Source organism: Tupaia chinensis, unplaced genomic scaffold (genome assembly GCF_000334495.1).
Source record: "Tupaia chinensis unplaced genomic scaffold, TupChi_1.0 Scaffold000387_1, whole genome shotgun sequence".
NCBI lineage: Eukaryota > Metazoa > Chordata > Mammalia > Scandentia > Tupaiidae > Tupaia > Tupaia belangeri.
This window is the reverse complement of record NW_006159889.1, coordinates 721,471-738,178: the sequence shown is the minus strand read 5'-3', so window position 1 is coordinate 738,178 and position 16,708 is coordinate 721,471. Positions and strand designations below refer to the sequence as shown.

Sequence of the window (16,708 nt, the reverse complement as noted above, 5' to 3'; positions counted from 1 at the left end):
TTCTTCACCTGACATGCTCCACCTCACCGTGTGAATTCCACCTCCTGACCTAGGCATCTGCTTTCTATGATGTTGCTGTTTTTCTATTACTTTCTATTACTACCTATTATAAATCCATTCACTTTTAGTTTCCTTTGCTACAACTCCCCCTATTCTGTCTTTCATAGTGACTGTCACACATAACAATGAAAATATTGACAACTGATACTGAGCACAGATACTGTTCTGAGCTGGTGCATCTTTTGTTCTTCTCTTTTAATCCTCTATCCCTAAGAAATAGTATTAGAAGGGGGAAAAACCTCTTAGATCACACAATTACTGAATGAAACAACCAGTTTGTAATACTATCAGTCCAGAATCTGTACTTCAAACAATAAATGTTTGACGAATAAATAAATGCAATGTTAAGATCGCTAGGAACATTTTAATCAACTTGACAGAAAAATGACATGGTTGAAAGAGTCAATCACCTATGAGCTCAGCTAATATTAATCTACTTTCCAGGATCAAAGCAGAAGACTCTGCTGCTTACTCCAAGGTAACGCGTCTCTGAGAGGTCTCTCCAGCCAGTCTGCTTCTTTCCTGTAACTCATTAGTGTTCTCAGTCCCCAGGACTCACCTCTGCAGGTCATCATGCTAGGACGTGGGCTTTCTGGCAATTGTGTGATCTAGAAAACATCATCACAGGTTCACATCTTAACACTGACTTCTTGTCCTACCTAGGGTCCACCTAAGCCGGCATCCCTTAGCACTCCCTGACTACACTGTACATGCCAGCTATCATGCTGGGCCCTGGGAATTCAAGTTAGATGAGGCCCTCGATGAGTTCACTGTCTAGAATGGCTCTGTCCAGTACAGTGACCACCAGCACATGTGGCTATAAACAGGGCTGCTTAGTCAAGCTGATTCAATCTTGTTAAAATCAGAAACTGTTTTTCTCTCATCCTGCTGCTCTTTGCTTGAGGTTTCTCACAGGAACGCCAAGGAGACAAATGGCCAGTCCGGAGCTTAGAACAGGACAGATGTTCTGGCCTAGCCGCAAGCCGAAATTCCTGTCTTTGAAAATGGATTGTTTCATTATACCCTTTACCTAAGACTGAAATGCCTGACCCAAAGACAAATTATTTGATTATTCCTCACAACTAAAAATTCACCTCATCTATGCTTTTCTATAGAAAGCTGTAAGCCACATAACATCTCCCTTCCCTTACAAAACATCTGTAAATTCACTGACTCATCGAAGATATTCTTACATATCTTCCTGGTTGGCCACACTATAAAAACATTCTCCTTTCTGGGCCAACAGATGGCGTAGTGATTACTACAGATGAGAGTCACTGAACTCCCACGTGGCTGACTGTGATTTGAGTCCCAGACCCAGTGGCTTAAAATTTACACTGGCAGCATAAGTGTGCCCAAAATCCTGGCAGGAGAATGGAGGAGAAAGGATTGTAGTGCGGGCATCCCCTCCCCCCGCCGTGGTGGGTGATTTCTCACTTTCCCTCTTGCTGTCTCTGTCTCTCTCTTCCTCTGGCGAGCGCATACACCCTAAGGCAAAAACCTCTTTAAAAATCTAATTCTGCTTTCTTCTCTCATTAACAATTTTGCCTCTCTGTGTTTTGTTGAAAAGTGAGAGGTCAGATCTGCTTTGGGTCCCTGGACAGGGCATGTAGGGCCCCTCAACCAGCAACATGGCTACTTGCATTGAAACAATTAAAATGACATACAGTTAAGGATTCAGTTCCTTTTGTCACACTAGTCACATTTCATCTGTTCCATAGCCCCAGATGGCCAATGGCAACAGTGTGACTCCAGCACAGATAGAGGTGTTTTCATCATAGAAGAACATTCTTGGCAGTGCTGGTCTAGGGAGACAAAACAGCCTGAGCGACCAAAGGACGTTAGCCAGATACCGCTATGCAAGGGGTCTTCAAAACTTTTGTGGAAAATGTGTATTATGAAAAACAATAGGAGTTTATAAATTCTTTTGCACCAAAATAAACTTGGATATTAATTCTATTTTTCTGTGAACTATTAGAGTCCTCTCAAATAGCTGTGAGGCAAAATAACAAAGAAAAAGAGAATAAAGAGTTGATGGTGGGGCGCGCTGTGGGTGGTGTATCTCTAGGGAGGGGTGTATGAACAGAGCCCTGAATGCAGTGAGGGAACGTGCTGTGTGAGTACATGTGGGAAGAATAGGAGTGTGAGCTTGAATGTCAGAAACAGCAAGGTTAGAGGAGCTGGAGTAAAGTGAGCTAGCTCCAGAGTGTTAGGACATGAGCAGAGGTCAGTAGAGACGAGAGGTCTCCAAACTGTTTTGTATCTTAAACCTTTATCATTAAAACTTTGGAACATGCATCTGTAATGTATATACATATATATAATATGTATATATATGTATGTATATGTATATATTTGTATGTATATATTGTCTATATAGTATTATCAGCATTTTATAAAAGCATAATTTCTTCCTATATGGATAAAGTAAACTATAAACATGAATCCTATAGGTTCTCCCTGGACTTGGTGGATCATATTAATCATATTCCCAAGGGTCATGAGCTCGGAGACAGCACTTTTCTGAGAAGCCTAAATGTTACCTTAAGGAATTGTTTCAGTTGTTGGAATGGACCACGTTTAAATAGAATTGGACATTAATTTGTTGTGCTAAAGTTAGTGGTTGGAGAGACTCCATAAGAAAGCCAGTTTCGTTCAAAGGCAAATGAAGATATTTGTTTTCTTTCTATAGCCATGACACAGCAGACCACTGGGCACAAATGTTGGGTAGAAATTCAGGGAGAAATAGCGTTTGTGTAGGTAACATAGCGAGAAATAGCATGGCATATTTAAGAAAGCCTTTATTTGGAAATGGTGGTAAGAGGGGAGCATATGTTGGAGCCTTTAGCAGTGGCTGGTGCAGAGTAGGCATCAGACGTGTATTAAAGGAACTCAGGTGGTGTTATGGTTTGAAATGGTTTGTCCCCCAAGGTTAAGATTTTGGTTTTGGATGATCTCCAAATACCTATCTGCTGGGACCTAATCAAAGTGTAGAAGTGAAAAGAAGTTAAAACTTAATTCTTTGATGGTGTTCCAGGGTGAGGCCTTTGGGTGTGATCGTGTCATTAGGGTGAGGCCTTTATTATTTAGTTCTGCTAAGTGAGTAATCAGGAGGAATGAGACACAGAAACTTCTGGATAGACGCTCTGGTCAAGAGCCTGCCTCCTGCCACGTAGTAGCATCACCTGAAGTTGGGCCCTAGAGCCTGGAACCCACATGATGAGTTGGATATCCTCTGTCTTTATGAATCATCTGATCTTGTGTATTTCTGTAACCAGTGCAAAAATGGACTAAGATAGAAAATGGTGTAGCTGGCAGGATAGTGTTGCTACAAGTATGTGACCTGTGGAAATGACTCTGGGATGGGGTAGTAGACAAGGACGAGATGCCTAGAAAAAAGCACAGATTCTGACGAAGACTTAGAAGATGAATTGTTAAGAAATGAATTGGAAGTCTTTTGTTTGTTTGTTTTTGTTTTTAGTTTTTGCTTTAGGATGTGTTTACTCACCAGAGAGAGACAGAGAGAGAGAGAGAGAGAGGAAGGAAAAGTGTGGAATCTCCTCTAAGAGGGGATGGTGATACCACAATCCCTTCTCCATTCTTTCCTTTCTGGATTTTGGTTATGCACACACACACATGCCCAGCATGATTTTCAAGCTACCAAGTCTGGAACACAAACCACTCAGTCAGCCATGTGGGCTCCAACTTCCTTAACCACCATGCTAACTGCTGGCCCCAAGTTGGAAGTTTTTTTCATAGTTTAGCAAATGGTAGTATTCAGAATATTGATAGGAATAGGACAGTGAAGTCTATTCTGAGGTTTTAGAGAAAATGAGGAAGAGCTTATTGGAAAGTTGGGAAAAGATTATGTGTGTTATAACATAGCAGAGAATTTGCAGGCAAAATGTTTGTGTCCAGAAGTTTTGTTGAGTTTTTAATTAAGATAGATGATGATCTGGAAAATGAAATTTCAAAGCAAAATATAGAAGGAAATGTGTGTAGTTATTTTAACTACATCTAGTGAAATGAGAGAGGAATGAATTGATCTAAAGATGGAACTTATAATGAAAAGAGAAGGACAGCAGGAGTTAGGAATTTTTGGAAAATTTGCAGTCTGGCTATGTGGCCAAGATGCAAAAAGTATGCTTGTCAGAGGAAAATGTGGCTAAGAGACTGGTTGCTAAAGAGATTTAGAAGAGCAGGAAGGAAGCCAGGTCACGATTGTCTAGAAAATAAGGGAAAAGTCCTGACAGCACTGCCCTTCCCATTAAGCGCAAATGCCTAGGAGAGAATAGTTCAGGAGACTGGTCTAGGACAAGGTAGTCCTGCGTCCCTTCAGGACTCTGCTCCCTGCATCCCAGTAAAGTGTTCCTCAGTGCAAGCTGTTTCCAGTGACCCCAGGTAGACTTGACCTGCTGTTAAAGCAGCCGCTCCACCGAGCGTTCTGGAAGGTGCAAGTAGCCTGTGCTGACAGCCTCCTCCTAGATTCCAAAGAACACACGGAAAAGCTTGGGGCTCCGAACTGGGAAGCAATCAGCATGAAGCACCAGCCTGAAATTCAGAACTCAGAAGACTCCAGCTGAAGAGAGAGAAGCAGGGACTGAGCTTGACAGGGAAAAGGGAAAAGGCTCTCTGATGTTTTGGGACCCAGCCCTCTCAGTGCATCCAGGGTGCAGCACACGGAGTTTCAGGGTCTAAGGTTGGTCCCCTTGAGTTCTGGCCTTGCTTGGAATGGGAATGTCTACCCTGCTCCTGATCCATAGCTATACATTGGAAGTAATTTGTTTTGCCTTCATATTTTACCTTGAATCTCAGATAACATTGGACTTTGGTCTTGGACTTGAAATGAGTCAAGACTTCTGGGGCCATTGGGATGATTTTGGATAGGAGAAAGATGTGAACTTTGGGGTACAGGTAGAAGGTTATGGTTTGTCACCTCAAAGGTTCATGTTTGGGACTTGATTGTACTGTAGAGGTGTTAAATGAAAGTTTAATTCTTTCATAGTGTCTCAGGGTGGAGCCTTGGGTATGATCACGGATATTCTATGATTCATTTCTGGTGGGCTGATAGGTGGAGGGGATGACAGCAAATCTGACGGGTAGGTGCTCTGCCGAAGACCCTGCCTGCTGCCATGTTGTAGCCTCACCAGAAGTTGTCCCTTGAGCCTTGGATCTTGCACTGGGAACTGAATGAACTCAGTTTATTTATAAATCTCAGTCTGAGATATTCATGTTAGCAGCCCAATTATAGACTAAGACATGTGGGGATGGAGAAAAGTGGCATGTCGCTGGGTGGGAACCAGAGCCAGCTCTAAGGGGCCTGTGAGCTGATCGACGTGATCATTAGCTCAGAAGCTGTGGGGGCACTGAAGGATGTTAGGGAGGGACTAGCATGATCAAGTTGGCCTTTCAGCACAGCTGAAGCTAGCAGTGTAAGGGACGAGCTGGAGCAGACACCTTGGCGGGAAGGAGCTCTTCAAACCAAGGGGGCAGTGAGGTGGGCCCTGCCGAGGTTGGGAGTGCAGATGGAGTGAGGGGGCAGTCTCAGGTGCTTGAGATGGTGGACTGAAGTGATGAGGTGAGTGGAGATGCCTCCCCATTCATAATGGTGTCTATCAGTGAAGCAGGAACATGGGAATGGTCAGGAGAAATATTTAAAAAGTAAACAGGACTAGTGCTGGCTGTGTGTGGATCAGGGAGAAAGAGGCACTGAAGATGTCCTCGGTCTCCAACCTGGGAGCGTGAGTGACTGCAGTGTGTTGGCTGAGACAGGATGTCGTAGAGGAGCAGAGGTGGGGAAGAGGGTCCAGAAAGAGCCTGGCTTGCCATCTGGTGAGTCTGAGGAGCCATGGGCTGTCCAGGGAATGGAGCCTGGAGGCTGGGCTCTAGGTCTGGAGTTCTATTCATGGCCCAGTGGCATTTAGGGGAGCTGATGGCCCAGGACCAGAGGAAACCACCCGAGGAGTGTGTGCAGTGAGCAGAGTGGAGAGTGGGACCTCCTAGAAACCTTTCTGAGGGGAGCACTGTGGGCTGGAGCCTGCTGCTTCTGAGCTTTTCCAAGGTGTGAGTGTTAGAGCCTGACAAATACCTTTAGCTTTTAAAAGAACATAAATACAAACAAAACCAACATAACCCTACAAAATATATTTTAGAAACAAAATCATAAAAAGATGCTCAACTTTTTTTATAACATAACCACAAGATGAATGCACTAAATATATTACAATATCAGATACAATGTGGTGCGGGGCTCCTCCAATGTCTTCCTGAAGTCTGTGAAAGGGAGTAGATTTCAGGGAAGGAGTCCTGGGCTGACAGGTGGTGTGGGGATTAAGGCACTGCCCTATGGCCAAAAACAATGAATGAAAAATAACAAGTCTCCTTTTCATAGCTCTGACCTCACTCCCATTCTGCAACATCCAGGACAGCCCTTCCCTGTGAGCCCTCTTGATCTTCCCCTTCACCGAAGCCTCCTGTGCTTAGCTCTTACCTCAATCACACTCTGCAGCTTGCGGGGCACATCCTTCCCCGGAAGACCTCTTGAGTCTTGTCCTCTGTCCAGCCCCGCCCCCATGCCTGCGAAAGGGATTCAAGTAATCTTGCATGTAGACTTCCTCGGTCTGTAGCTGCTTAATGTACAGTTCTTATAAGATTTTGTTCTAATGAACCTCACCTGGGGTCCTCTTTTCTCATTGGTGTCTTCCCATAACCTTGACCCTGCTAGGTGAGGTCCTGATCTCTGGACTGTAGAGACCCCCACCCCGCACCTTGTCTTGGGCTTTCTGCTGTCCTCAGGCAATTGCACTTTAAGCCATCTCTATCAACAGCCTCCCTGCGGGCTCCAGGCAACAGTGTCCCACACAGTGTGGCCAATATCGCCAATGTGGTGACACAGACAGAATGACTCTTTCCTTTTCTAAATCACCAGGTGACTTCATAGTTTATTTGACATTGTTATCTGTGGTAAATATAAACATATAAACATTTACCATCTTAGCTGTTTTGAAGTATAAAGTTCTTTATTGCTGAGGGTATTCACACTTTGGGCAAAATATCCAGAACTTTTTTACACCCATTATACGACTGCTTTCCACTTCCCCCTCCCTCCAAGCCCTGTCAGATGCTTTTTGACTTTCTGTTCTATGAATTGGCTCCTCTACATACCGTGTACAATACAACTTTAAAGGAGCCACAAGTAGGCCTAGCACAGAGGAGGCGAGCACCCCTGGTGTTAGTAAGCCCCTAAACACGACTCTAAGGCCTGTGTCCTTGCCACTGTGCACCTCATCATTTACTCACTCAGTCACTCACCCAGGACACAGTGTTCCAGATACGGTTCAGTCTGGGAGATGCAGAGTTGAGCATGTGAGTTGTATGGACTTTCTGCAGCTTCCTCCCTGATCTGTCTGAAGGACACAGTCCAATGTGTCTAATGACCTTATATGTAATATTCTTTCCAGAACCTTTCTGGACTCTATGGCTCCCAGATCTGTTTTTTCTTTGGGACCTGCTCTATTGCAAATCCACAGTTACTTTACTAAGTTTATTTGTAGGTAGCTACAACACTTGAGGGGAAAAGAATGCACGTGATCCATCCCTATGTTACCAGTACCTGCCACAGTACACACAGATGTGTGTTTGGTAAATGCTTGAAGCCTGAATGTCTGACCACTTAGCACTGGGATTGTGTTCAGTGGACATCGTTACATGAACTATGACATCATTTAGAAGCACCAAGCAATTTCAGTACTGCTCGTTGGCTAGATGAGCATCTTGTAATCACTCATAATTTTGAACAAGGCTTGGACAGCCTCTCGAAATCTTCACTCCTTTCCTGAAGGTTAGAAGAAAGTAACCCTGATTCTGTTAGGAAGCCACAGTGTTAGCCTGGGGACAATTAGCAACACTGTCTTTGTGCCCTGCCAAGTCCATTATTCCTTAAGAAGATAAGACTCATTTATGCCTGGATGCGGTGTTTGAGAAATCGTCTGGTGTTCGAGAGCTGAAAAACCTGATGGCCCTAGCCCTCTAGCTGTCACCCAGTACCCAACAGGGCTGATTTCTCTTGAAATCTCTGGGGTCCTTCTTAATTAAGATCAAATCCAGCTAACAGGAAACTTAACTGGAAAATAGAATACAAAATAAGATAGTATTCAACTAGCAACAAATTTTATTACCCTAGAATTAATCTAAGAAAGATTCCACTAAACCTTTATGAGAAAAATCTGTTTTATAATATCCAAGATATCTGAATAAATAGCCAGAAAATGATTTATGTTGAGGCGACAAGAATGCACCAGGCAGAACCACAAGCTAGATGTACCGTAGTAGTATGGACAGACCATTACAAACAGCATTGACTGAAAATAATGGAAAAGATGAAGACTCATAACATATCACTGTTAATTAAAATGACAGCGTGCAATTATATATAGTATGGTATAGAATTAATGTGTATTTGGATAGGAGATTGGTAAAATGAAATAATAGTTTTTTTTTATTGTCAGAGAGCATGTGTGCATGGAACTGAGAGAGGAGAGGGGGAGAGAGAGAGAGAGAGAGAGAGAGAGAGAAAGTATTCCCCATCCAGACATGGTCGTGCTAAGTGCTTTTTCCTTCAAATCCATCCCACCTGAAATCTGGGCTCGCACCCACATGTACACAGTGTTTTTCAAGGCAACAGAGCTGGGATTTGAACCACAGGGAGTCATATGGGATTGGAGTCTCAGATAGCACCTATGGGGATATCCCAAAACAAAACTTTTACTTCTGCCCAGGAAGGAGAAGCTGCCTGGTTACTCTCCTGCTCCGATGACTAGGAGTCTGGACAAAATATAGGAAACACACTTGACCCTTTGCATTTTCATAGAAACTATAATCAACTAGGAATTTCCCCCCAAAATGCATTGGGATTCTGGTTAGGATTGTTTGAATCTACTCAGATATCAATTTGAGGGAGACTTTTTCACGCATCCTATGTACTCACATGATGTGATTCTCTGACGACGACTTGGGCATATTCTTGTCCTCTAGACTCTGCTCCTTTCACCTTCTTGGGTAGAGGCATCTGACAGAGAGAGAGAGTCCCAAGCATTAGACCTTCAATGAAAATAAAATGGAGGAAACCTCCCTGTTCAAATGGGAAGCATTTCTCAAGTTCAGGAAGTCCCTTTCTGAGCAATAGAGTTTTAACATGAAGAATAGCGGAATCACAGAGGAACCAAGAAAAAAAAAAAAAAGGCTGAAAATGAAACACCAGCCCTGATCCCCCATCTATCTATAGCAGGACTTTCCTTTGTTTTAATTTCATGGGTCAAATGACCCTCCTAGTCACTCATTTAACCCAGAGCTGATAGACAGGACTTACGCTCCTGGAGAACAGAGTAATGTGTTCCACTTCTGCTCTCCCTGACCTCCGTTCTCACTGGTCTTGCAGCTTGCTCTGTGCTTACCAATGGGGTTCTTTGGAGAGGACAGGTACCAATGCAGCAGCTCATGCAGGGTGGCCAGATATCAGCCAGGAGGGGACAAAACAGATAGTCTAGAAGAAGGAAATTGTTAAGGTATTGCTGGCACCTCAGGAGGTCTCACGAGATGGGGATGAAGGCAAAATGTGGGTGGCAGTGAGACACCAGATCTGGTCAGAATAAGGGGTCCTATAACTAATGGAGGTGACACTCCAGGCTGCACGGTGATGGCCATCCTGTCACATTCTCGATGTCCAGCAGGTTATGCTCTTGGGAATGCACAGACCTGGCAATTCTGAACTGCACAGGAATGTCCCTGGTGTCACCGTCTGTCCAGGATGAGAGCTGTGGATCATCAGGCCCACTTGGGAGTGGCTGGGTTGTCAGCAGTGACCAGAGTCCAGGGGATTAGGAAGGAGGGCTGGGAGGAGGAGTTGGGAAAAAGATGTTGGAGTAATGGGAAAGGGGACCAAGACAGACAGGGCGGCGGCTAGTGGATGGTCTGTAAAGAACAGAGGAAGAGCTGGGCTTGGAGACCTTCAAGGGAGGGGGCTGGTAGGAGTTGGTATTAGTCAAGGAAGGGAAGTGGATAGGGCGAGAAGATGACCGAGAGGCCTGGTGCTGGGGAGTAGGCTGAGGGCTGACAGACTGAGGAGCAATGGGAGGAAGGTGGCTTCCATGAGAAGGGTGGGAAGGAAGAGAACGAGGAGGAGGCTGGGGTTTAGGAGGGGCAATTGGGGGTAGCTTTTTAGTCATTGTCTTTAGAGGTGCTCCTAGTTACTCCAGTCCAAATGAGTAACTGGACAAGTGCCCAGAGTTCTTCTAGCATTTGTGTCATAGCAACCCCTGCATCACCCTGTGACTTAATGCCCGTTATGACATGTGCAGACCCTACCCTATTGGTTAGTGAGTGGGCTTGACCCACCAGGGAAATGGTTCTACTTTCTCCTAGGTTTGAGAGTCACTATGGTTTGAGATCCAGACCCAGTGACTTAAAACTCACATCGGGTGCATGTGCTTACCTTCCCAAAATCCCAAGAGGAGAATAGAAAAGGAACTGTGGCATGGTCAACACCTGCGGGGTGTTTTTTCATTTTCTGTCTGTTTCTGTTCCCAGTGAACCCATGCACCCTATAGCAATAATCTCTCTTAAAAAAAATAAAAAAGAGTGACTCTGAGAGGGGCTAGAAAGTGGCATGGTAGTTCAGGCACTAAACTTCCACAAGGACATAAGGGCGATCAGGGTTCTGTTCCCAGACTTCACAGCTTGAAATTCTGAGGGGAGTTTGTGTGTGTGTACCCACAATCCCAGGAGGAGAATGGAGGAGAATGGATCGTGGTGTAACCATCCTCCCAGGGTGTGTTTTCTCACTCACACTCTCACTGTCTCTGTCTCTGGCGAACACTCATGCCCTATTGCAAAAACCTTAAAAACAAAACAAAACAGTGACACCATGAATAACAGAGAGGGCTGCCATACTAGCCCGTTGTTGGGATAGCAAAGTTTTGTTCTTCAGTAGGCCAAACATTTATGCTCTTACTTCACTGGGTCTATCTGCCCCTTTCTGTTCTCTATCAAATCAGATTCCCCTGCTAATTTTACTTTATGCATCAGTGACTTCAGATTCCATGATTCTATGAAGTCATGGCCCATATTGCCAACATTTTGAATTTTCTCGATATGTTGCCTTTTTATTGCGGTCTTCCAGGGGTTTAAAATGGAATGTGATTTAAACTATGTCACTGCCCTGTAGTGGTGAACACTGCTGTAAATATATTGCATACAGTTTGGAATGTCGATACTAAATTATGATTGTCCAACTTCAACTCTACAGTCTATCTTAAATAAGACCCACAATGATAATTCCTATGATTAAGTTCATAGGCATATCCTTCATGAGAATAGAAACTAGAAAACAATGTAAAGAGTTATAGTAAAGATTTAGGCGGGGCTGACAGGTTACATAGTAGTTAAGGCTCTGAACTCTCATGTGGTTGAACTCCCATGTGGTTCGAGTCCTGGACCTGGTGGCTTGAAACTAACACAGGGCAGATGGGTTCATGTGCCAAAATTTCAAGAGAAGACTGGAAGAGAAGGGGTTGCGGCATGGCCATCCCCCATGGGATGTCTCTCTCTCTGTGGCAAGCACACGCGGCCTGTAGCACTACTTCAGGCCTATAGTTGGTTACTGACCAACTTCCTTAGAGGAGATAGGTACAGATGAAGAGGCTTTGGAGGATGCTGATCAGGCAGGTGAGAAAGGGAACAGACTGACCCAAAAAAGGAAACTGTTAAGGCCTCTCTGGCACCCGAGGAGAAAGTAACACAATAGGGATGAAGGCAAAGAGCAGACAGCAGTGAGATGACTAAGATGTGGTATGGAAGGAGTCCTGTAACTAACCAAGGTCTCACTCCAGGTTGCATATTGGCTGCCATCTTGTCACATTCCACGTGTCCTGGAAGCCAGGCTGCTGGAACTTAGAGACAGTAGTATATTTGGCAAGTCCTTCAGCACCAAAACTGAGCTGGCAGGAGGTGAACCATGTTACCATGATACGAGCTGTAGATCTTCCGCTCTGGTTCGGGCTGACTGGGTTGTTGGTCGGGACGAGAATACAGGGGCCTAACAAGGGCTAGGAGGAGGCTTTGGGGCAAAGATGTTGCATACCTGGAAGTGGGACCAGAGCAGACGGGGTATTGGAGAGGACTTGGCCTGTAGGGCACAGAGTAAGCTGGGCATGGAGAGCCTGAAGAGAGTTTCCTCAGGGAGTAATTACTCAGGGAGCAAGCTGGAGAGAAAGAAGCTCATCAGGGCAATTCAGGGGGCCATGGAGTAAAGCCCTGCTGAGGATTTGTGAGTGACCATGTAGAGGGGGGCATATTTGGTACTGTGTAGAGAGTGGCACTAAATGAGGAGGACAGAGATGTCTCCTCTTGCATGAGAGCATCTGTCACTGTAGTAGGGACATGGAAATGGTCAGGTGGCAGACATGTTAAGGAGTGAAAGGACTTAAGATGATGTAAGCATGTGGGTAGGAGGGGGCAGGGGTGCTGGGGCTATCTCTAGGTCTCCAAACTGGGAGAGTGAGTTATTGCAGAGTGTGGGCTGACACAGCATGTTCTGGACAAGCAGAGGGTGGGGAAGTGTTCAGAGGGAGCCTACTAACTGGTGAATCTGAGAACCCATGTGCTGTCTGGGGAAGGAAGTCTAGAGGAGCTGGGGCCCCTGGGTCTGGAACTCCAGTGAGGTCCATATAGGGTATCTGATGCCCTAGGGGTGTGTACAGAGTGGAGACTGCAGCCGATTTACCTAGGGAGCTCTGTGAACTGGCGCCTGCTACTCCTGAGTTATCCCAAGGTACGAGACAGTATTAGAGCCTGGAAAACGCTATTGGCTAATTAAAAAGAAACCACATACAAACAAAAATTTTATTTACAATTTTTAAAATTACAACGTGGGTGCACTTTCATATATCAATATATCTGATGCAATGTGAAGTAAGGTCGCTTCAAAATCTTCCTTTGCGAAATCTAAGAAAAGGGGACAGGTGTCCAAGAAGGCATCTTGTCTTTAGCTCTGACACACACCCAGATCCCACAGCTCCCTGGGATCTTCCTTTCCTGGTGCCCCCTCTTTCTCCACCCCTCATCCATTCCTACCCTTGCCTTGTGTAAAGGGATTTGCATGATCCTGCTTGTGGAGCTTCTGGTTCTATAGCTTTTTAAGGCACTGTTCCTGCAATCTCTGGTTCTGAGGTGTTCACCTTCTCTTGCTGGTCCTGCCTTGGCCCTGTAGGTCAAGTGTTGATTTTTGGATACCCCTTATAGGCTCCTTTAGTCCTAGATTTTATGCTCTCTTCAGTCGCAGTGTCCCTGCTGTCTCTAAGCAACAATGTCCTATGCTGACTCCAGGTAATGGCATCCCTGTGGTAGGTCCTCCAGTCCTGAGTGAGAACCCTGTTAGCTACATTGCTCTTGGCTCCCACGTCTCGGGATCTTTTACTGCGCCCCACCTCCTTCCAGGGCTGCACTCACCTGCTCCAGTTACTCAGGACCCAGCCTGGCTGTGAGAACCACCCATGGATATCTGAGGAAAGGGCTCACCTTTAAGCAGCAGGCACAGGAGGTAATGGACTTAGGACTAGACCTCATCTTGGCCAATCATTTCCTAAAATGATATCAGAAAGTGTCAGACATCTCTCCAATTCCAAGCAGATATTTAGGAAAAACAAACAAACAAACAAACAAAACCCATGTATTTCACAAAACTAACCAACAAAAGACCGCAAAAGCAATGATGAAAACAATGGGTGTGTTTTTATATGTAAAAATACATTCTGACTCTGTGCCAATATCTCCAGTGTGGTAATATAGACACACGAACCCTTTCTAATCCATGTAAACAGGTGACTTCATAGTTTATTCAGTTTTCATTTTTAATTGTGGTAAATACACGTGATGTAAAATTTACCATCTCAGTCATTTTTTTCATAAAGAATTAAAAAAATTTAATTACATTTATTTATTTATTTTAATTTGACCACAGAGAGAGAGGGTAAGGGAGACAGAGAGAGAGAGAGACAGAGACAGAGACAGAGAGACAGAGAGGAGAGAGAAGAGGAGAGAGAAAGTGAGAAACTAGCCACCAGGTCCAGGACTCGAACTGTGGTTGGCCATGTGGGAGTCCAGTGTCCTCAACCACCATGACACCTGCCATCCCCAATCTTAGTCATTTTAATGCATGAATTTCTGTACTGAGTGTATTCATGCTCTATACAAAATCTCCAGAAAACAGTTCTCCATTTCTCCTTTCCTCTAGCCCCTGGAATCCAACATTGACTTCCTGTCCTATGAATTTGAGAACTAAAATTCATATTTAAAAAAACAAACAAACAAACAAAAACCAGACTATGCCACGTATATCCATGGAGGCTATCGCTGATTTTAGTAAACATACAGGTCCAGGAGACACAGGGTAGAACATGTTAGTTGTGTGGACCTTTCTGCAGTTTCATGAGTCCAGCAAGCTCTTTATAATTCCTTGAATTATCTGCTGTGGTTCCTTGACCTCAAAGTCTCTTTCCCACTTGCCTGTTTGACAGCACCTACCCAGTGTCTATAATGGCTTTACATGTAATCTTCCTTCCAGAATCTTTCTGGACACTACAGTTCTGGCTCTATTGCTCCTTGGGTCATGCTCCACCTCCAATCCATAGTAATTTTACCAAGTTCATTTGTTCATAACTCGGAAGAAACCCATCCCTGCATTTCCTACCCCTGCCACAGCATGCACAGGTATTAGTAAATGTTTCTTGGAAGCCTGAATTTCTGACTCCTCAGCAGTGGGATTTTCTTCTGTGACGTCATGATGTGAGAGATTATGTCATTGAGAAGCACAAGCAGATTTCATCACATCCTGACTAAACTAGACAAGCATCTTTATAACTTGTTCATTGTGAGCAAGTCTCAACAGCTTCCTGAAGTCTTCACTTCCTTCTGAAGGCTAAGAAGGAAATAAACTCTCATTCTGCTAAGAAGCTACAATGTTAGCTTGAGGACAACTAACACTGCCAAGTGGAGGTTTCTTCAGCCTGGGCTCAGTAGTCCAGCAGCCCTCATGGCACACACAACTTTGGGTAGGCTGAAGGCAAGGACAGAAAGGTGTCAGAATCTCTGTAGGCTTATCTTCTTTCCCAGTCAGGTCAACATTCTTATGTTTCCCAGGTGCCCAGACACGGGCTCTGAATCAATCAGTCCAGCCCAGCCCAGCGCAGGCCAGCCCAGTTGACACTATGGGGCAGCCGCTGCTTGCCCTGGGTCATTCCAGGCTCTCAGTGTGTTTGTGAAGCCTGCCATTACTTTAGGAGATGGGAATCTTTAGTGCCCAGACACAGTTGGTTGAGAAATACTGGAGAGCTGAGAAACCTGATGGTCCTAGCTTTCTTTGTCTTATCCAGACGCTGATTTCTCTCAAAGTCTCTGGTTCCATCACAATTAGGATCAGATGCACACACCCAGTTTACAGGGAAGCTAAGTGGGAAATATAATACAAAATAAGATACCATGCACATTACCATCAAAGCTCATTATGCCAGAATTAACCAGAAGAGAGAAAGAAAACTTTAACAAAAAGAAAAAGTCTGGGGCCCAGTAGATGGCCTAATCGTTACATTGCTAGACTCCCATGTAGTTGACGGCAGTTCAAGTAGTGGACCTGGCAGCTTTAAACTCAGGCTGGGTGTGTGTACTTGTGTGCCCAAAATTCTGAAAGGATACTGGAGAAGGGACTGTGACGTGGCCATCCCCCCCTGGAGGGGGTAATTTCTCGCTTTTTGTCTCTCTTCCTCTCTCTGTCTCTCCGGTGAGTGCATGTGCCCTGTAACAAAAATCTCTATACAGAAAAAAAAAATGAGAAAAGGTCTTAATAAATAAGGGATATACATTTTATGCTGGTAAAAAATGAGTAGGTAGAATGACAAACTAGATTTATTGCAGGAATGTAGACACACCTTTGGAAATAATGTTGATTAAAATAATAGAAAAGATTAAGGTTGATCACATAATACTGTCAATTAAAATGATAGAGTCCAACTCTACATAGTACAAGACCAGTTCTACATCATATAGAAATACTGAATATTTAGATAGTAAACTGAAGCAGCAGCAAAACACGAAGTAAAAATCAATCCAGATTTTAGCTTGTGTTCCCGGTGAAGTAACTATGCCTGGGATTGCTCTCCTGCCACAAAAGACTAGAAAACTGGATAAATACAGGAGGGGCTGTAGGATCTTTGCATTTCCACATATCTGTAATCTACTTGTGAAGTTTGCAAAAAATATGTTGAGCGCAGTGGTCCAGCAGCCCTCATTCCACACAGGCAATTGGAGGCAGCTTTATTGAGATTGTATTGGTTTGAGTTTAAGGTGAGCAGTTTTTAAGACAATGTCACCTATTCATCTAGTGCCATTTATGGGTAGAGTTGGGCCATATTCTTACCCAGTAGACTCTGCGGCCTTCACTCTTTGGCTTAGAGGCAGATGACTGAGAGAGAGGCCTGACCTTCGCAATGTTGATGACAACACAAATGAAGTCCTCCACCCCTTTTATGCAAGAGGTATTTTTAAAGAGCAGAAAGTCCCTGCTACAGTTCTGGAATCCTAAAATGAACAATAGGGAAAG

At 44.4% G+C, this 16,708-nt stretch overlaps 2 long non-coding RNA genes across 2 annotated transcripts; both read right to left on the bottom strand.

Moving 5' to 3' along the window:
* Positions 1-527: 527 nt before the first annotated feature.
* On the bottom strand, positions 528-9,309 carry LOC102474410 (uncharacterized). Its single transcript, XR_335314.2, has 3 exons — positions 9,047-9,309; positions 6,551-6,636; positions 528-668 (listed from the first exon to the last, which is right to left on the bottom strand). It is a non-coding gene; the product is annotated as an uncharacterized LOC102474410 (long non-coding RNA).
* Positions 9,310-12,982: 3,673 nt separating this feature from the next.
* Positions 12,983-15,008, bottom strand: LOC102474111 (uncharacterized). The gene is made up of 3 exons (XR_335313.1): positions 14,638-15,008; positions 13,633-13,696; positions 12,983-13,059 (listed from the first exon to the last, which is right to left on the bottom strand). It is a non-coding gene; the product is annotated as an uncharacterized LOC102474111 (long non-coding RNA).
* Positions 15,009-16,708: the final 1,700 nt, after the last annotated feature.